The sequence below is a fragment of the Pan paniscus genome, chromosome 13 (assembly GCF_029289425.2).
Source record: "Pan paniscus chromosome 13, NHGRI_mPanPan1-v2.0_pri, whole genome shotgun sequence".
NCBI lineage: Eukaryota > Metazoa > Chordata > Mammalia > Primates > Hominidae > Pan > Pan paniscus.
This window is the reverse complement of record NC_073262.2, coordinates 36422799-36444441: the sequence shown is the minus strand read 5'-3', so window position 1 is coordinate 36444441 and position 21643 is coordinate 36422799. Positions and strand designations below refer to the sequence as shown.

Below are 21643 nucleotides of genomic sequence, written 5' to 3'. Positions count from 1 at the left end.
TTTTTGGTTTTTATATTGCTTGTAAAAATGCAGATATTTTATAACAAGATCTACAAATTGATTTTTCAAACACTGTGGTAACAATATTTAAAGGCAAATTAATATAAACATGATATGATTGATGATACTTAGAAATATTTTTATTTTTCAAAAGTGGTAGTCTTTTAAATTTTACACTTGTAGGTAAGAATATTTCTGGAGAGCATCTCTAGACTGATTTATTCATATAAGTGTTATTTTATACACTGGTTTGTTCCTAAAAGAAAGTAAGGGACATTACAAAGGTACAAACCGTATGAATTTATGTTCAGATGGCTAGGTTAATTCAAGGAAATACTGTAGACAGTTGTATTTGTCAGTATAGGGTAGGTTATACTTTGGTTGAAAAACATATATTAGTAGATTAATAAAACAAAATTTTGTAACTTGTTTACTATAAGTCTGTTGTAGGACAAGGTGACTCTTCAGGCTAAAGTCCTTCATCCAAAGACTCAAAAAATTGATGCTGCATTTATCAGCTTCCAGTGGGTTTCAGAGCATATCATTTTTAGTTTTGTCAAAAATTTTTTTAAAGAATCATTTAAATGGTATATGATGCTATCAATTCTAAATTTCGTTCTAAGCCACAAGCATCTATTGATATAACGTTAGGATATATATTTTTTTGTTTTCTGTTTTTGTGTTTTAGGGAGGATGATGCCTATATATATTTGCACATTGAAATTGTTTCTAGAATAACAAATAAGTTCATGTCAATGCTTACTAAATTTTTTTTGTGTGTAATTTTTTTGTTAAACCACTTTATTGAAGTATGATTGATATATTAAAGGTCATAAATATTAAATGTACACAACATGATGGGTTTGGAAGTAGGCATACACCCATGAAACCATCACCATAATCTATGCCATAAATCTGCACATCACCTCCAAAGTTTTCTCCTGCCCTTATTATTATTGTATGTGTGTATGATAAGAATATGTAACAAAAAGTCTACCTTATACATTACAGTATTGTTAACTATATGCATTATACTGTACAGTAGATCTCTAGAATTTATTCATCTTGTATAATTGATACTTTGTACACTCTGACTAATACTTCCCCATTAATACCTCCCCCCAGCCCCTGCCAACCATCATTCCACTCTCTGCTTCTATGAATTTGACTATTTTAGATTCATCATATAACCGAGATAATGCAGTATTTGTCTTTCTGTGTCTGGTTTATTTCACTTAGAATAATATCTTCTGGGTTCATCCATGGTGTTGCAAATGGCAGGATTTCTTACATTTTTAAGGCTGAATAATATTTCATTGTATGTATATACCACATTTTCTTTATCTATTCATCCATCAACAGACATTTAGGTTGTTTCCATTTCTTGGTTATTGTCGTGAACCTAGTAATACCGATATCTCTTCAAGATCCTAACATTAATTCCTTTGTATAAATACCAAGAAGTAGGTTTATTGGATCATATGGTGGGGTTATTTATAATTTTTTGAGGAATCTTCTTATTGTTTTCCATAGCAGCTGCACCAGTTTACATTCTCACCAACAGTATACAAGTGCTCCTTTTTTTTCCACATCCTGGCCAATACTTCTTAACTTTTTTTTATTATTAATACTCCTCCTAATATGTATAAGGAAATATCTCATTGTGGTTTTGATTTGTTTTTCCCTGATGATTAGTGATGTTAAGCACTTTTGATATAAGTGTTGGGCATTTGCATGTCTTCTTTGGAGAAATATCTATTGTGATCCTTTGCCAATTTTTAACCAGATTATTTGTTGTCGGGCTTTTGGAGGATTTTTTTGGTATGGAGCTGTAAGTGTTCTTTATATATTTTGGATACTAATTATTTATACAGACATATGGTTTGCAAATATTTTCTCCTATTTTGTATTTTGCAGGATAGGTTTGTCTCTCACTTCATTTGTTTTCATTCATTGTATCTTCACAATATTTATACTTGTCACATTGCTTTCTAAGTGATATTTGAAAAGCGTGTTTACATGGTATTCTTGCAATTGTAAAATCCTCCCAGAAAAACTGAATCTTTTATATTATCATGCCTTATTTTCCCTCCCTTTAAACCAGTTCTATAAGCATTTAAAACCAGTGACCTTGATAGGGATTTAAAGTGATACCATCTCACACTAGTCAGAATGGCGATTATTAAAAAGTCCAGAAACAACAGATGCTGGTGAGGATGCAGACAAAAAGGAACACTTTTACACTGTTAGTGGGAGTGTAAATTAGTTCAACAAATTAGTAAATTAGTTCAATTGAAATTAGTTCAATTGTGGAAGACAGTGTTGTGATTTCTCAAAGATCTAGAGGCAGAAATACCATTTAACCCAACAATCTCATTACTGGGTATATACCCAAAGGAATATAAATCATTCTATTACAGTCCGGGTGCAGTGACTCATGCCTGTAATCCCAGCACTTTGGGAGGCTGAGGTGGGCGGATCACTAGAGGTCAGGAGTTTGAGACCAGCCTGACCAATGAGTGAAACCCTATCTCTACTAAAAATACAAAAATTAGACAGGTGTGATGTCATGTGCCTTTAGTCCCAGCTGCTCAGGAGGCTTAGGCATAAGAATCACTTGAACCTGGATGGCAGGGGCTGCAGTGAGTCGAGATCGCACCACTGCACTCCAGCCTGGGGTGACAGAGCAAGGCTCAGTCTCAAAAAAATAAATAAATAAATAAACCACTCTATTATAAAGATATATGCACCCGTATGTTCATTGCAGCACTATTCACAATAGCAAAGACATGGAATCAACCCAAATGCCCATCAGTGATAGACTGGATAAAGAAAATATATACCATGGAATAGTATGCAGCCATACAAAGGAATGAGATCATTTCCTTTGCAAGGATATGGAGGGAGCTGGAATCCATTATCTTCAGCAAACTAACACAGAAACAGAAAACCAAACACTAGATGCTCTCACTTATAAGTGGGAGCTAAACGATGAGAACACATGGACACAGGGAGGGGAACAACAAAAACTGGGGCCTTTCATGTGGGGAGGTAGGGGGAGTGAGGCCATCAGGAAGACCAGCTAATGAACACTGAGCTTAATACCTAGGTGATGCAGAATTGGAAAAAACTACTTTAAAGTTCATTTGGAACCAAAAAAGAGCCTGCATTGCCAAGTCAATCCTAAGCCAAAAGAACAAAGCTGGAGGCATCACGCTACCTGACTTCAAACTATACTACAAGGCTACAGTAACCAAAACAGCATGGTACTGGTAACAAAACACAGATATAGACCAATGGAACAGAACAGAGCCCTCAGAAATAATACCACGCATCTACAACTATCTGATCTTTGACAAACCTGACAAAAACAAGAAATGGGGAAAGGATTCCCTATTCAACAAATGGTGCTGGGAAAACTGGCTAGCCATATGTAGAAAGCTGAAACTGGATCCTTTCCTTACACCTTATACAAAAATTAATTCAAGATGGATTAAAGACTTAAATGTTAGACCTAAAACCATAAAAACCCTAGAAGAAAACCTAGGCAATACCATTCAGGACATAGGCATGGGCAAGGACTTTATGTCTAAAACACCAAAAGCAATGGCAACAAAAGACAAAATTGACAAATGGGATCTAATTAAACTAAAGAGCTTCTGGACAGCAAAAGAAACCACCATCAGAGTGAACAGGCAACCTACAGAATGGGAGAAAATTTTTGCAATCTACTCACCTGACAAAGGGCTAATATCCAGAATCTACAAAGAGCTCAAACAAATTTACAAGAAAAAAACAAACAACCCCATCAAAAAGTGGCTGAAGGATATGAACCAACACTTCTCAAAAGAAGACATTTATGCAGCCAACAGACACATGAAAAAATGCTCATCATCACTGGCCATCAGAGAAATGCAAATCAAAACCACAATGAGATACCATCTCACACCAGTTAGAATGGTGATCATTAAAAAGTCAGGAAACAACAGGTGCTGGAGAGGATGTGGAGAAATAGGAACACTTTTACACTGTTGGTGGGACTGTAAACTAGTTCAACCATTGTGCAAGACAGTGTGGCGATTCCTCAGGGATCTAGAACTAGAAATACTATTTGACCCAGCCATCCCATTACTGGGTATATACCCAAAGGATTATAAATCATGCTGCTATAAATACACATGCACACGTATGTTTATTATGGCACTATTCACAATAGCAAAAACTTGGAACCAACCCAAATGTCTAACAATGATAGACTGGATTAAGAAAATGTGGCACATATACACCATGGAATACTATGCAGTGATAAAAAAGGATGAGTTCATGTCCTTTGTAGGGACATGGATGAAGCTGGAAACCATCATTCTCAGCAAACTATCGCAAGGACAAAAAAACACTGCATGTTCTCACTCATAGGTGGGAATTGAACAATGAGAACACTTGGACACAGAAAGGGGAACATCACACACCAGGGCCTGTCATGGCATGGGGGGAGTGGGGAGGGATAGCATTAGGAGATATACCTAATGTAAATGATGAGTTAATGGGTGCAGCACACCAACATGGCACATGTATACATACGTAACAAAACTGCACGTTGTGCACATGTACCCTAGAACTTAAAGTATAATAAAAATATATATATATAAAAACTACCTAGGTGATGGGTTGATGTGTGCAGCAAACCATCATGGCACATGTTTACCTGTGTAACAAACCTGCACATCCTGCACAAGCACCCTGGAACTTAAAAGTTGAAGGAAAAATAAATAAATAAATAAATCTAGTATTGATTTGGGTTATTTCAGTTTGTGTCCTCCAAATAATATTTGTTCAAAATAAAGTAATTTAGAAAATGCTCTAAAATGTGAAAGACTTACAAGAATGTGAATGTAAGACAATATCCTTTAATTTTGAGGAATACTTTTGGACAAAGTATTAAGAGTCTATTATGTGCTTGGCATCATACTAAATAATAAGAGAAATATAATACAAAGAGCCTGAAAGAGATCAGAAAGCTGGAGATGTGGGTACCTCACTGGTATCTCACACACTGTGGTGTGCATGCCATTTTGACTCAGAAGGCAGTGGTTGGCTTTTCTCAGAGGGTGATATCATGCTGATTGCTAAATGAAGAAGAAAGTGAACAATGTGAAATTTTAGGGGTAGGACATGAGGAGGCAAGGTGTGAATCATACCAGGCCAAAATGGCCATAACATGGGGTCTAGATTTATGTGTACCAGGAAGCAGTCCTTGGGGTATTTTTTGTAGGGATGTAGTATGATCTGATTCATATTTTTCACATTGCACCCTATCTTGTACATAGAAAATAATAGTGTCTTGGTGGCAGAGTGGAAGGAGAGATTTAGTAGGAGGCGAGGGTTTAGTGTAAGTGGGAGCTGAGAGAAGGAGGCTTGGATCAGTAGAGGAGATGAAGAGAAATGGACAGAATTCCATAAAGAAATTCTAAAGACAGGCTGGGCGTAGTGGCTCACACCTGTAATCCCAGCACTTTGGGAGGCTGAGGCGGGCAGATCACCTGAGGTCAGGAGTTGGAGACCGGCCTGGCTAACATGGTGAAACCCCATCTCTACTAAAATACAAAAATTAGCTAAGCGTGGTGGTGCACACCTGTAGTCCCAGCTACTCAGGAGGCTGAGGCAGGAGAATCGCTTGAACCCAGGAGGCGGAGGTTGTGGTGAGCCAAGAACGTGCCACTGCACTCCAGCCTGGGCGACAGAGCAAGACTCTATCTCAAAAAAAAAAAAAAAAAAAAAAAAAGAAAGAAAGAAAGAAAGAAAAAAGAAAAAGAAATTCCAAAGACATAACGGACTGGGAAAATATTTGAACCTCATATTGCTTTTCTACAGATCAGTAAGAAAAAGACTGATAACTGAAAGTAAAATGAACAAGGAATGTTAACAGGCAGTTTGCAGAAAAGGAAATAAAAAATGCTAAATATATGTTAAGCTGTTCGATTTCACTCTTAATAAGATAAATGAAAATGAAAAGTACACTGAAATGTATATTTACTAAAGATTAGCAAAAAGAAGAGAGTTTAATAGAATATAAACTTGGGGAGGGTAGAAAGAAATATTCTCATACATTTCTGGGGTGAATGTAAATTAGTATACTGTCTGTGAGGGACAATTTGCAGGTATCTATCAAAATCACACAAGCACTTATTCTTAGACCCAGAAGATTCTCCTCATTGTAATTTATCCTAGAGATAAACCTTTATTCTACATCCTATAACAGAGGCTGTCAGTGCTCTGCTCACATTCATCAGATCTGCAGCCTTCTACCAATGATTCTCAGAAGCTGGTGTGTATTCACTTCAGCTACCTCACTCTTGAGGTTAAATAATTGTGAGGAGTGTGTTTTTCTCCTTTCTCAGATTTCCTCATTTGAACTTCCCATAAGGTTAAACTCCAGTTGCCCGTGGCAGTACCTTGGCTCGATACTGCATTGGATGACTGCCTTCTTTTCCCTGGATCACTTCCCTCTTCCTTTACTGGTTTTCCCAGTACTTCTGAATAAATTACTTACAATCAAGATTTGTTTCTGGAGAAATTCAACTAAGACAATCAATCCAAGCCTTTTCTCTGAATGTTCTTTCTACTTTTAGATTCCTAACAGGGGTGCTACTGGCATTTGGGTAGCATATGTCCATGTCATATAATCTTGCCATTACCTTTCAGGATGTTTAGCATGTCTCTTCTTTGGACACAGAATTCCACTAGTTACTGTGACAGCCAAAAACTTAATACATGCATTTCCATATTTCCACGTGTCTTTCTCTCTCCCCTGGAAACACAGCTTTTCCTGTAGCCCTCTCAAGTAGAGCCAATATCTTCTCTCAGATGCCACATACCACTAGGCCAGTGGGGGGCTCCTTACTGCTCCCAGATCATTTTCTCTTCTTCCCCTAAAACTCCAGCTTTTAATATCATATTTTCCCACCATATTGCTATGATTCACTGTATTTCCCTTGACCACTCCTCCTTATTCCTTAAAGATTTAGCCTTTAGCTGATTGACATTTTATCAAACACTATTCCTATAATAGTTCTTGGTGATTGTAATATTCATGTGGATGATCCTTTCAACTCCATGGCCTCTCAGTTCCTTGACTTTCTCTCTTCTCTTCTTCAATGATCTTATCTGTCCTTCATAAGAGAACCTCCAGAATCTCCTACCAAATACCTACCTGTATCTCTGCATCTGTGCCCACCTACTGCCTTCTTTTCTGTTACTATAAATGAACACCCTGTGCCTATCCAGACCAACATGTCTTCTAGTTCTAATCCTATACTTTCCTGCCCACTGAAGGATATAATTCTAGCAATTCATCTTGCTCTACCTGCGTCCCAAATTTTTCCCTCTTCATAGCAGTCAAATATGCTGCAATTATGCCTATCTGAAAATAATAATATGCTCAACTGGTTTTTATTCTACTTCACTGGCTACTTTACCACAACCTACTTTGCTAGTTTTGCCTTGTCTCTTTGATTCTAACTATTGGAGGGCCCCCAGGGCTAAGCCCATGAACTTTTCTCTATCTATGCTGCTTACATTATGATTTTGTTAATTTCTGTGGCTTTCAATATCACATATAAAATGAAAATTCCAGAATTTATTTATCCAGTTTGATCTCACCTCTAAATTCCAGACTTATATATCCACTATCCTTTTTGATAGCTCTATCTGGTACCTGATAAATAGTTCCAACTGGCAATTTTAAAAACCAAATTTATATCCTCCTATCCAAACATGCTCACTCAATAATCTTCTACTTAGGAAATGGCATACTCATCATTCCATTTGCTCACACCAAAGTCCTGGCATCATTTAATTTCTCTTTCACACTCTACATCTACTTTATCAGCAAATCTTTTTGGCTCCATATTAAAAGTATAAATAGAACTCAATCACCACTTACACCTCCATTGCCCCCAACTTTCTAGTCCGAACCATAATCCTTCTTTAAAATTTCAATAGCCTCCTGATTGGGTTCCCTATTTTCATTTTCCCCCACAGTCTAATTTCACTACAGAAGTCAGAGTGATCCTTTTAAGACTCAAATCAGATCATGTTATTACTTTGGTCAAAACTCTGTATCTTATTCGGAATAAAGGTGAATGTTCATATAACAGTTCACAAGACCAGATAGAATCTAATCCCTCAGGCACCATTCCAGTCTCCTCTTTAACCTCTGAATAAATAACTGGAGAATGGAGACAGGTTCCACATAGATTTTTGGAGGCAGAACTATTAAGACCTGCCAGTGGATTTGATGAGGTAGAATTAGGGAAAGAGAGCAATAAAACATGGTAAACAACTCCCTAGTTTTTGGCCTGAGCACCTGGATATATGATTGTGTGTTAACTCTCATGGGAAAGACTAGGGCAGGAGTAGGTATGGGCCTACCTAATGCGTATTTGTAGGATGTGGTTACAGCAAGTAGATCCGAATTCTGTCATATACATGTTAGGCTTTAGGTACCTACTGGACATTTAAGTGAAGATTATGAGTATGCAGCTATAAAGTCTGGTAAGAGAAAACTAGGTGAGTGTATTTCATGAAATCTATAGAAGATGCTGCTGTTACTAAAAGGATGCAATGTTGAGAGATTTTGATGCTGCTGAGAGATTTAGGAAAAACTGAACAGAGGCTGACAATGAATTAGATACATTCAGGTCATTGGTAACCTTGTGTAACCTTATTAGTGGAAAGATGGGATGGGTTAGGGACAGAATAGAAGGAGTGAAATGGAAGAGAGTTTATACAACTAACATGGTAGTAGAAAGATAAATTGATTCTGATTGCATCTATTTTTAACCATCATTGTTGTGATATAATAAACATACCATAAATTTACCCAGGTAAAGTATACAATTCAGTGGTATTCAGTGTATTCAAAAGATTGTACAACCATCACTACCATCTAATTCCAGAACATTTTCAATACTTCCCAAAGAAACCTCACCTTTGTTAGCAGTCACTTTCCAATCTCCCAATCCCTGCCAATCACTATCTTCTTTCTGTCTCTACGAATTTGCCTATTCTGGACATTTCATGCAAGTGAAGTCACACAATACATGGGCCTTTGTGTCTGGTTCTTTCGCTTAGCATGTTTGCAAGGTTGTAGTGTCTGTCCATGCTTTATTCCTTTCTATGACTAAATATATTCAATTATTTTATGGATATACCATATTTTATCTGTTTATCAGATGATAGACATTTGGGTTGTTTCTACCTTTCGGCTGTTAAAGATAAGGCTGCTATAAGCATTCATGTATGAGTTTTTGTGCGAAAATATTTTCATTTCTCTTGGGTACGTCCTAGGAGTAGAATTGCTATGTCATGTAGTAACTATATGTTTAGCAATTTGAGGAACTGCCAGACTTTTCTAAAGTGGCTGCACCATTTTATATTCCCACCAGAAATTCCAACCAGATTTGGGTCTTTTAAAAATATATTCCATCTCTACTTAGCTTTTTGAACATTTGGAACATAGTCACAATAATTGTTTTAGTGTCTCTCTCTGCTAATTATATCATCTGTGCCAAATTTGGGTCTGTTTTGATTGACTGGTTGCTCTCCCCATTATGAGATATGTTTTTCTTTTTCTTTGCATGCCTGGTAATCTTTGATTGCATACATACTTTGTGAATTTGTTGGGTGCTGGATACTTTTGAACTCTCATAAATCTTCTTGAGCTTTGTTCAGGTATGATGTTAAGTTACTTGGAAACAGTTTGATCTTTTCAGATGTTGCTTTTATGATTTGTTTGGCAGGTTGAGAGCAGTTCTCAGGCTAGGGCTAATTATTTCCCACCACTGAGGCAAGACCTTCTTGAGTACTTTATCCAGTGCCGATGAATTATGAGTTTTTCCAATCTGGCCGGTAGTGGGAACAGACACTATTTCTGGCCCTATGTATGTTATGGCCACAGGTTCTCTCTACCTCCTCCAGATGGTCCTTTTCTAGGCCTCATGTAGTTTCTTCATAGTCATGATCAAAATTCTTCTGAATACTTAACAGAGATCCCTCTGCAGACCCCCAGGCTTTACTCTGTGTAGCTCTCTCTCTCCTCTATCACTCTTTCCTAAGAAATCTCACTGCGTTGATCTTCCTGTACTCTCAGCAATGTTGCCTCAATTCACAATCATAACTGGGCTTCACCTCTGTTCTCCTACCACATGTCACGACCTGAAAACTCTCTCAAATTAGTAAACTGGGGCAATAGTAGGTCTCATCCATTTTATTTCCTATATTTCAAGAATCACCATGTCCATTGCTTGATATCTAGTGTCATAAAAACCATTGTTTCATGTCTTTTGTCTGTTTTTGTTGTTGTTTAGTTGTTACAGATAGGAGGGTAAATCTAGTTCTATTACTCCACCTTGATCATATATTTTTTCTAAATCAGAGATAGCAGGGAGGACTCTGAAATGGCCCATCGTCAATGCCTTTCCTTCCTTATTTATGATGAGAATGAGAGCTTTGACTCAAATCATTTCTATGTATATTTACATAGTTGTTTCTCAGATCTTAAAAAACAGATGGGGCAAGCACTGATACCTCAAATAGATTTCTTTTTTGGAAACAAAATATTCCACTGAGGAATAGTCATTTATAGTATGGGATGCTAGCCCAAGCTTTGTCCTGGCAGAGTTTACAGATCCAAATGTCTGCACAGAGGCTTGACAGATGTGAAGCGTAGGCCAGATGTAATATGTGATGAACTGAGAACATGACAGTGAACTGGAGAGGCAGGCTTGGTCCAAAGTCCTTCAAATTCAAAAGCATGATGGCAAATAAAAGTGCCCTAACTTTCTGACTGAACTTAATCCCACTGTCTGCATCCAAAACTCTGACCACCCGCCTCAGTTATAAGATAGTTTTTATTTATTTATTTTTCACCAACCACAATAAGCAGCACTGAATAAGATTGTTTTATTAAAATATCTTGTACAAAAATATCTTTAAAAGAGCAATACATACTATTAATTTTTGTACAGTGATATTATTATTAATGCCCGTAAGTCCTTCAAAGGAGGCTCACTGTCCCCCAAAAGAAGATTAACTAGGAGAATGCAAAATCATAGATGAGGAAATAAGTGTAATTTTCCTGAAGCAGTAAGTATTTTACCAATCTCAGAATGTTTGTCCACAAAGCTTAGCAATATACTCATGTCAAGGACAGTAGTTACATCTCTTTTATCTTCCCAGCAAAAAGTAACTCTTTTACTACAACCAGTTTCACCTGTTTTGCAACTTGCTTTGGTCAATATTTTCTTTAGCTGGGAAGAAAGCTAACTGACACAGTGGAGATGAAAAACTGGTTTTAGAAACCTATTGATATAAGCTAGAAGAGACATATTTGGAGAGCTGGAATCAATATTTTAAATAGAATAATTTCTAGACTTTACATAGTTATACTTTGGTTTCCAGTTCTCTAGAAATTAAATGGTAGCTAAGACTATCATATTAGGAATTGAAATATGAATGATTCTACAGACCATGACTTGGCTGTGATGCTCATAAAATTCTAAGTCCTGCAGCTACTCAAGGTAGTGCATACAAGTACAAACCCAGAATATCTGAGTCAAGAGTGAAATATATGTTCCTACTAATATTCAATCTGAGTTACCTTGCCTTTTAAAGGACATCAAAGGATTTCAACATACAGTAGTCAGATATAAAGTGTTAGTGTGTTTTTTTTTTTAACACCTAGTAAAAATAACAATGTTATTAATTGTAAGAAGAAGAAAGGACATCTTGGTTAGGTAGTCCGACCACAATACTTAACAGAAAGATTAGCTTCTCCAACGTAAATACTTAGTAACACACACCACTGCTGTGACAGTCACCACTGACTTTCACTGTAGGGTTTTTGGATCTTTAAGGTTATATTTTATGACTGAACTGCATTTTTAAAAGACTTTTCCCAAATAATCTATGAAAAGCCAGACTTCTTTTAATTATTGTTTGTTTTAACAACTTATATCAAAAAGAAGGCACATCTTTCTAAGAAGGTTTTGTTAAATCAGTGGTTTTCAATTTGGGGCGGTTTTGTCTCTTTTTTTTTTTCCCAGGGGACATTTGGCAATGTTGAGAAATGTTTTGTTATAACTAGACAGGTGGGTGCTACTGGGAGAGATGCCACCAAAAATCTTACAATGCACAAGACAGCTCCCTACAACAAAGAATTATCCAACCTCAAAGGTCAATAGAACTGAGATTGAGAAATCATGTGTTAAATCAAGACTGTGATGTTGTTAAGCTTCTGTATAAATTCTAGTTGAGAAATACCTTTGTGGTAACTTTTAAAATTACAATTGTTTCAAGGAAAACAACTAATTTAGGCTTATTTACTATTTCAAAATAATAACTTCTTATTTGCTTAGCATTTTATTGTTAAAAAAATTTTTTTTTAAATAGAGACAGGACCTTTCTATGCTGCCCAGGCTGATATTGAACTCCTGGGCTCAAGTGATCCTCCTGCCTTGGGATCCCACAATGCTGGGATTATAGGCATGAAACACCATACCTGGCCTTTTCTTTTTATTTTCTTTTAGCCATTTATCTTTTGCACAATCCTTTCATATGTTTCATCTCATTTTCTCCTCATAGATTTGTGGTGAAATTATCTTTTTTCCTGTTCTGCTATCAAGGGCACTGTTGCACAGGACAAGGCTATAGGATTCAAACAAGCCACACTGATTCACATTCTGAATGAAAAACCCAGTGCTCTTTTGCTATCCTATCCTACAGCAGTGACATTCTTGTTAAGGACACTATATGAAAAGAAATTTAAAAATAAACAAAAACAAATCATTGTGTACCTCTGGGGATGTGACCCCAGAAGATAGGTGTCATATGCTCTAAGAATGGAGGAAGCAGGAGAGACACAGGTTGGGTATGGGAGGTGAGGAGCAAGCATGGGGAGTAAGAGGTGGAAAAAATAATGACATTACTAAAGCCATCGGGGGAAGCACAGGCAGATTCCTAAACTGAATGTGACTGCTTTCCTGTGAAAATCATTCCTTCTCCCCTAAGCAGGGTAAGACCCTTACAAAAACACAAAATGGATAAATCTGCTGAATTCAACTAGAAAAACAGAAACCACACTTATTTCTTCAAACAAAGAATGTGATACAAGGAATCTGTTGCACAGGTGATGGAAAAACTGAGAAGAATCCAGGGGAAATTCTTCCCCAGAGAAGCAACCACAGGAAACTATTACACTTTTAAGTAGGTGGCAGGAGGAGGTAGTATTGTCAGATCCCAGGGCTGATTTCATGGTAGGCCTGTCCAGCAAGAGAGGGAGCCGCTGGGGAGACAGCTGCAGGGGATGGTGCCTAAGGCAGAAAGAGATGGGGAGATACATTGGTTTCTCCTACCCTCCAATCACCTGACAGTGCTCCCTGTTAGCCTAGCCCAGTAGGAAGCCAGCTGACACATGGGTCTGGAAAACAGCCTGTAGAAGCCAGCTTAGATAAGGACAGAGAAGGGCAGGGGAGGAGTATTTTCCAAGACTAGCAGGCTAGTCATCACATGTTCCGCGGAGGAATGCCAATGGAGGAACACCATGGATTGGTTCAAGTGATCAAGTAAATATTCCAGGAACTTAATCATGTTTTCTTTCAAAATAAGATGTTTTAAGTCTATCTTGGACCAAACAATTAAATAACTAAAATTAAAATCAAACTCAGAAGAGAAAGAGTATTTGACAAATGAAGCATGGTACCTTTTTGTATAAATATCCAGGCCTTTTAGGGTTAAGTGATTACCACAGAGAGAAAAGTTTTTTTAAAATAGAAAATGGAAAGAAAACAGCTCTAATAGGGGGGATTTTGTCACACCTGTTTTGCACACAGTAGGCTCCACAGTCAAAATAGAGACAAATTCTTGCTGAGCTTTTGACGACATGAAAATAAAGGCATTCATCACCTTTCCTCTCAAAATTGCAGACTGTAGCAGAACACCATTTTTAAAAGGCTAGTCTAATTTCCTTTCTGGGGGAAAAAAATGAGAAAGGAAACTAAAGAGACAAAAATATATAATTGCAGACTCTCCCTCTTAACTGGATCACTGTGTACCCAAAATATGTGTAATTTAATTTTAAGAAATATATTGAAATTGCAGAATCACTAGTAATTCAGTGACCTCAGAAATCCTGGAACACAAAAGCCAACTATTAATGGCTATTTCAACTGAGTAATGGTTAACATTTACAAGAGACATAACCTGGGGTAATTGCTGGGGATATTTTGGCTTTCTTGTACATGTTCTTAATCTGCATAACTGATCAGAAAAGCCACAGAGAAGTGTAGCAGGGATGCCACATGTAACTGACTCATAAAAGGCTCCTTTAGAGAAGGAGACACTCAAAGCACAGGGAAATGTAAGCAGGCACCTTAAGTAGGAAAATGTGAAGTGCGATTTCTGGTAGCTGTCCTACTTGGGACACAAATGGCCTTTGCTGGTCAGTCCCAGCAGGCAGGGCAAGACTGAAGCACCCAATATGCAATCCCAGATCAGGGCTTTGAAGGGGGCTGGGGCTCCAGAGAGCCAGATGAAGCTGCAGCCTTAAGAGAGTCCAGTTATCATTTCTACAGGGTCAAGCAAACAAATGCCATAGTCCAAAGTGGCAGTCGCCTGGGGGCAGGGTCCTCAGAGATGGAACAAGGGCTTGAAAGGGAATCTAGGGGCTGGTGAAACTCTTGAAATCCAGGCAGGCCAGCTTGCTTTGGGAATAAGGGGAGTGTTTGTCTGAGAGCTGCTGGCAGAAGGTGAGTAGCCAAGACAGGGGATCAGTCAAAGAAGCCCATTAGGATATAGAAACTGGGCAAGAGAGAGATTTAAGTGATGATGGGGGTGAGGGGCTTGAACTGCGTCATAGAGACGTGTGTGTTTGCTTTCCTCCCAGAGGCATTTTTCTAATCCTTTAAGGCTCAAGTTCTCACTATAGGTGCAGTGCCCAGAGCTCATAAGCATTTCCCAGTCTTATCAAATTGTTTGAGAGCTGGACAAGAAAATGGCCTGGCTCTAAAACACAAAGCAAATTATAAAATGCAATTAATAAATGTTTCAAGAGGAAAATTATATGAATTCCTTTAATTTTCATAACAAAACGTCGTGCTTTTCATGTGGGATAGGACTACATTTTCCAGTGTTTGATAGGATGTGGGATGAGGCCTCTGAAAGAATATCCAGGGTTTAGGTAACCCTTGAATTCGCCTTTCTTCTGCTTGGCATAGTTCAGGCAGGGGAGGTCCAATGTGTTAAGACTTCAGCAAGGTTGGGCAAAGAGTGGAAGGCAAAAGCCCAAATCACCATAGCCAGAAATGTGGGGGAGGGGAGTAGAAGAGACTGGAAGGAAGGGTGTCTGGGACAGTTGCAGAGGTTGGCTCGACTGAGTGCTGAGAGATGCAGGCACAGTGCCCCTGGAGATGGTACGGTCTGGTTTCTAATTTTGGAAATGGTCATACCAGGGTTTCCAATTCGGCAGGCATGCTATCAGTGAAAGACTGAAGTGTAGGAGAACCATCTGGAGGCCAGTGGCCATTCAGTTTGTGTAGGGGTATAAATACAGAATTGACAAAAGCAAGACAGGGCTTAGTTTCTAAAGTGGGGAAGCAGCAGAAGGGAAGTGACGACTGAACAGGAGAATCTGGTTCTTCTGAGGCACCAGACCAGTGGAAAATCAGTGAGTCAAGGAACACTGAGGTCCAGAGGTTCCAAGGCTCCTGGGTTTACTTAGTGTCTGATTGGCTACAAGGCAATTTCAGGAACACGACAGAAGGTCAACCAATGAGAATGGACTTCCAGATTGCTTGTCTGGGAGCAGGGCCTAATTCTATTCTATATGCATCCTCGTTGGGAGGAGGGACACCTGAGTCTAAGTGAAACAAGGGGTGATCCAATCTGAGATTACCCTGGAGACAGGACCCCTTTGTGTGTCCAGAGAAATAGGCATGGAACTGCCATTTCTTGAGTCAGGTTCCAAGGTGACTGGGGTGAAGTGGCTCCAATTTAGGAGAAGGACACAAAGACAGGAAACCACCCAGTGCGCACTGCAGGGGCAGATGTTTAAACAAACTCTTCTAGCCAGGTACAGCCCTGATAGGGAGGAGGGTGTGTCTCTCTGAGAAGACCACAGACCCTGACCTGGAGACATCGTGATGACTGAGCAGAGATAAAAGAGGAGGAGACCGATCAGTTGCACCTCTAGGGCCAATTAGGGCTGGTGCAGAGGCTGGTGGCCTCTGGCTGAACAGAGTGGAAAGCTTTAGACTTCCCCTGGGTCTGTATCCAGGTTCCAGGGCCAACCACAACTCCTCTTTCTCTGTTACCTGAGAGCAGAGAAGGGGCAGGGCCAGGGCGCCAGCAGGAGAGAGCTTAGCTGGCCAAGCTGAAGCGAGAGGTCATTAGGGACTAGATCATGGCAGCAGCGACTGCCTGGATCCTGGCAGAATAAAAGAATTCCAGCAACAGTAAGTGACTTTGGAATAAGAGCCCTCAGCTGATGCCTGGAGGGATGCTGTAGGAGTTTTGGATAATCTTGTAGAAGAGATCATTTTTATTGTTTTTCTTTTATTACACTATGAATAGAGGACCTGCAGGTAGGGTAGCCAAGACTTTTCCCAGATGATATATTCCCCAGCAGAAGTACTGCTATTTCTAATGCGTGAGGCACTAATGATAAAGAATCTATGGATTACTAGCATTTCAAGAGCCTCAACCACGTTTTAAACCTAATTCAAATGAATATTTAACTCAATGGCTATAAGATGTGGCAGTATGCCAACCATTCAACTTATTCTTCACATTTTTCACAAGAAAAACAACAAAAATCATCTCTCCTATAGACCTGACTGATTGATTATCCAAAGAACCAAAGCAGTAAATTTATGAATGTATATTTAATTTGAAACAAAGAAGCATTCTGAAATATTTGACATAATGTGACTGGGAACATAAAGGTAAGGGTGTTGGCCAGGCACTGTGGCTCATGCCTGTAATCTCAGCACTTTGGGAGGCCAAGGCAGGAAGATCACTTGAAGCCAGGAGTTCCAGACCAGCCTGGGCAACATGGTGAAACCCGGTGTCTAGAAAAAATAAAATGAAAAAAAAAAAAAAATCAGCTGGACTTGATAGTGCATGCCCGCAGGAGGCTGAGATGGGAGGATCCCTTGGGCCCAAGAGGTCAAGACTGCACTGAGTTATGATTGCACCACTGCCCTCCAGCCTGGGTAACAGAGCAAGACAGAATGGAACGGAATGGAACAGGATGGAATGGGACGGGGAAGGGATGGGGAAGGAAAAGGAAAAGGAAAGGAAAGGGAGAGAAAGAAAGAAAGAAAGAGAAAAGTAAAAGAAAGGAAAAAAGGAAAGGAAAGGAAAGGAGGAAGAAAGGAAAGAAAAGAAAAAGAAAAGAAAGAAAGAGAAAAATAAGAAAGAAAAGAAAGTAAGAGAAAGGAAGGGTGTCAATGAAGGACTTAAAGGACTTAAAAATGGTCCTGTTCTCAGAATTCAGGGTAGGCCCTGTTCTGAGTTTCCTGAGAATTCTCTGGGAATGATTTTTGAGTGATAAGTACATCAAATGTATGGGTCCTTTTTTGCCATAGGCATCACTAGACAAGGCTTACAGGTGGAATTGCTTGAGTTCTGAAGTTTTTTGTATCCTTAAGAAGTCAGTATCATACAATATAAAAGTACTATAAAACTAGGAATTCACAACAAGGTGAAAAGCCAGAGGCAGAAAAATGAAGACATGGGAAGAGAGAATGAAATTACGTGTACAATAATTTACAAGTTATTAATATTAAACAAGGGTTTGGTATTTCCTTCCAGATTTATTTATTTACAGTAAATTCACTGTAATATTTATTACAGTGAAAAATAATCAGCAAATAAGTTGTCATTTCTTTCCACATTGATTCCAGAAGCTAAATGTCATTTTAATTGTATAAGTGTTAGCTTATGGAAGTTGGGACTGAGTTTGGTTTCCTTGAAGAAAATTTAGGAAAGAAGGGGATAATGATTAGAAAAATATGTGGGATGCCAGCTATGGTGGTGCGCATCTGTAAGTCCCAGCTACTTAGGAGGCTGAGACAGGATTGTTTAAGTCCAGGAGTTTGAAACTGTAGTGAGCCATCATCATGCCTATGAATAACCACTGCACTCCAGCCTGGGCAACAAAGGGAGATCCTGTCTGTTTAAAAAAAAAAAAGAAAAGAAAAAGAAAAAGGAAAAAAAAAGTGGAAACCAGCTTACTAGCAAAGAGCTTGGTGGACTGCATTAAAACGTGTAGGGGCATTAGCAAAATCTCCAGAAGCAGCGAGCCCAAAAAGTACATCACCGAGGATTCATAAAGTATTGCATGCTTGCTAACAAGCATATTCCTTGCTTTTTTATCTCTACATGGAAGACAATAATGGATTTGTGAGTTTTGTATAGCTTCGATTTGGACAACTAGAATTGGAAAATTATTGTATAAACCAGATGGTGGTATGGAAGGCAGTGGTGAGTCCATCGTGCCTACACAGCCATGAAATGGGAGCATTTGTGGTGTTTAATTTAGAAGAGGAACAAGATGCTACAGTCACTAAAATATCAAAGTGGGAAGCTTGATTGGTTCTTCAGGCTGAGCCTCATAGGGTTGGGTCATGGAGATCCAGAGTCTGAGGCTCATCTGTTTATTAAATTCAGAACGGCTGTTCTGATCATCTTCACTAACTGCTGACATAATTATAGGAAGTAGAACTTCCAAGTTGGCCATATACACTGAGGAGTATAAATAGTTTCCTATAGAAAATCAACAATAAGTAGCAAAATAAATATGCAAAAGTTATATGCATGTTTTTTCAGTAGGCTTTTAGGCAGGACAAGTTGGGTGATCCTAATGGTTAATGCCTTAAACGAAGCAAGCCCAGTACTGACCTAGCAGAGGCAAACTGTGCTCTACACTAATGACAAAGCTGTTATTTCTCTATTTTAAAAATTTATTTACGGCAGCAATAAATGAAAGCCTATCATATCTCTCTAGTTTTCCAATAGGTATCCAGTAAGTAGGAAATCAAATTAAGAAGGTAGTTCTTTAGCAGACTGGTAATAAAGCATCAAGCTTTAGTAAGCTTTAATCCAAACTTACTGACCATAAAACCATCTTTTACTTTGCTAAGCCATCACAGTTTTGTTAGCATTACTTACAAGCCATATTCACTCTTAGTATTTACTATCATTTTATTAGTGGGTAAAGTCATTGAATACTGCAAGCAAGACAGGAATGGTGTGTCCTAACACTTAGGGTAAGGAGATCAAGCCTAGGGAAAAGACTCTCTGAGAATACCCTGAGGAGCAATTTGACATCCTTGTGGTGGAAGTTTATTGAATCAGTTCCCAACTTCAGCCCAGTCAACTGTGAAGGGTCAGCATCACTCTTAACTTCCAATTGGAAATGTACTTGATGGACTTATAACTTAATTCTATGAGTGTATTATATTTACTAGGTGTCTTATAATTTTTAATTATTGGAAGAGAGGGGGTGACATACTACGAAGGGATTGAAAGAGCTAAAAGGCTTAGTCAAAAATTACATGTACTTTTGGCTGTATGTCACATACCATAAAGTTAACACGGGTGCACAGTGAGTATAGCAAATCGTTTCAACTGCTCTTTGCTGGTGTTTGGAGATGGTTAAATGTTTACACAAATATTTCCTCTCTCCACCAACTCTTCCCCCATTCCCTAATGCTCACTTCCACTTCTGTTTTTTAACTTTTGGAGTTCCTTGATCTGCATAAACATTCTACCAACTCAGCCCAAGGCAACTTTGAATTTTACGGTTACATTGCTAATTTTATCTTTATCTGAAAACTTTTGGCACAGATTTTGTCTTAAAGCACGTTTTGTCTTAAATAAGTCAACAGGATTGCTAATGTAAGGTCAGGTGCTAATCCCAGCACTTTGGGAGGCAGAAGTGGGAGGATCACTTGAGGCCAGGAGTTTGAGCCCAGCCTGGGCAATATGGTGAGACTCTGTTTCTACTAAAAATACAAAAATTAGCCAGGCTCACGCCTGTAGTCTCAGATACTTGGTGGCTGAGGCACAGAACTGCTTGAATCTGGGAGGTGACCCAGGATCGCGCCACTGCACTCCAGCCTGGGGTACAAAGCGAGATCCTGTCTCAAACAAACAAAAAGAAAAAAGAAATAAAAAAGACAGCTAATGTAGTATTAATTTGAAATGAGGGGGATCTGCCTGTCCAGTATTCAAATCCCAGTAACCTCTGGATGAATTACTTGCCATTTCTAGTTCTTGTCGCTTAATTTTAAGATGGAAATGTCTACGTTGAAGTTTTAGAGAGGTTGTTGAGAGAATAGAGATGATACAAGTCCATGCTTAGAATACTCAGCACATAGCAAAATAATAAATATTTTCCCTCTGCCCTCTCTCTTTTCTTGGAAAGCCAGGTAAGCAATGAGAAGTTGGTTTATGGCCAGGTGTGGTGGTTCACGCCTGCAAATCCCAGCACTTTGGGAGACCAAGGTGGGAGGATCCCTTGAGCTCAGGAGTTCGAGATCTGCTTGGGCCACATAGCAAGACCTCGTCTCCACAAAAAATTAAGATTACCTGGGCGTGGCACATTCCTGTAGTCCCAGCTACTTGGGAGGCTGAGTTGGGAGGATCACTTTAGCCTAGGAGGTCGAGGCTGCAGTGAGCTGTGATGGCACCACTGCACTCCAGCCTGGGTGACAGACAGCCCTGTCAAAAACAAAACAAAACAAAAATTGCTGACGTATGCACAGTTACAGTAAAAAGAGTTGGGATCCTTGAATGACGTTCATGTCTGTTCTGGCAAAGCCGGGATTGTCGGTCCCCTAAACTTCTTTAAAGAAGTTTACTCCTGGTAGCTCGATTAAGTATCTTTGTCCCATGGCCGTGGGGAATAAAAAGTTCAGTTGTCACCCCCTTTTTAAACTAAATGTCCGAAGAGACAAGGCAATCCCATCCTCTCTTCACACATTTGTGCACGTGCAGCTTTATTTCCCACCGTGCGGTCCCAGGAGGCCGCCTGGTCTTCTGCACTCACTTCCTAGGCATCCCTGGCCGCCCCTCGGCAGGCTCTCCTTCTGGCCTGAGACTTCCAGCTGAGCCTCATCCCCTCCACCTGAAAACTGCTCCATGGGGCACTTCATCTACCTGGAAAGTTCTCGATTTCCAACTGGAGCCTGTATACTGCTGGTTGTGTCTCAGCAGTTATTACAGCTCTGGGCTTACAACGGGAGCTTAGCAAAAGTTCCACCCTGGCTTCCTAGACTGCTACAGCTCCAAGAAAAATCCTGTGCGCACAAACGGCCGCCGCCTTTGGCGTCTCCCGCGGATTAGACCAGTTAGGAGGTCTCAGCAAGCTTTTAGGCAGGACAAGTTTTACGCCTGGCCAAATAAGGGTCAGGCTAAGCAAGGCGCCTCCGTGCGCCTAGCCAGAGCGGTGCCGGCTGCGGAACCTGCCCCGCCGGGAGCCTAGTGCCATGCAGCGGCGGCGGCGGTGGCGGCTTCCCAAGCGCGGCGGCAAATCCGGGCCCGCCCGGAAGTGCCCGGCGCTGGAGGAGGGAGCAAGGGCCCA

At 39.5% G+C, this 21643-nt stretch overlaps 1 long non-coding RNA gene across 1 annotated transcript; it reads right to left on the bottom strand.

The window, feature by feature from the left end:
* Positions 1 to 15118: 15118 nt before the first annotated feature.
* Positions 15119 to 21613, bottom strand: LOC129397253 (uncharacterized). The gene is made up of 3 exons (XR_008624482.3): positions 21220 to 21613; positions 20650 to 20781; positions 15119 to 17123 (listed from the first exon to the last, which is right to left on the bottom strand). It is a non-coding gene; the product is annotated as an uncharacterized LOC129397253 (long non-coding RNA).
* Positions 21614 to 21643: the final 30 nt, after the last annotated feature.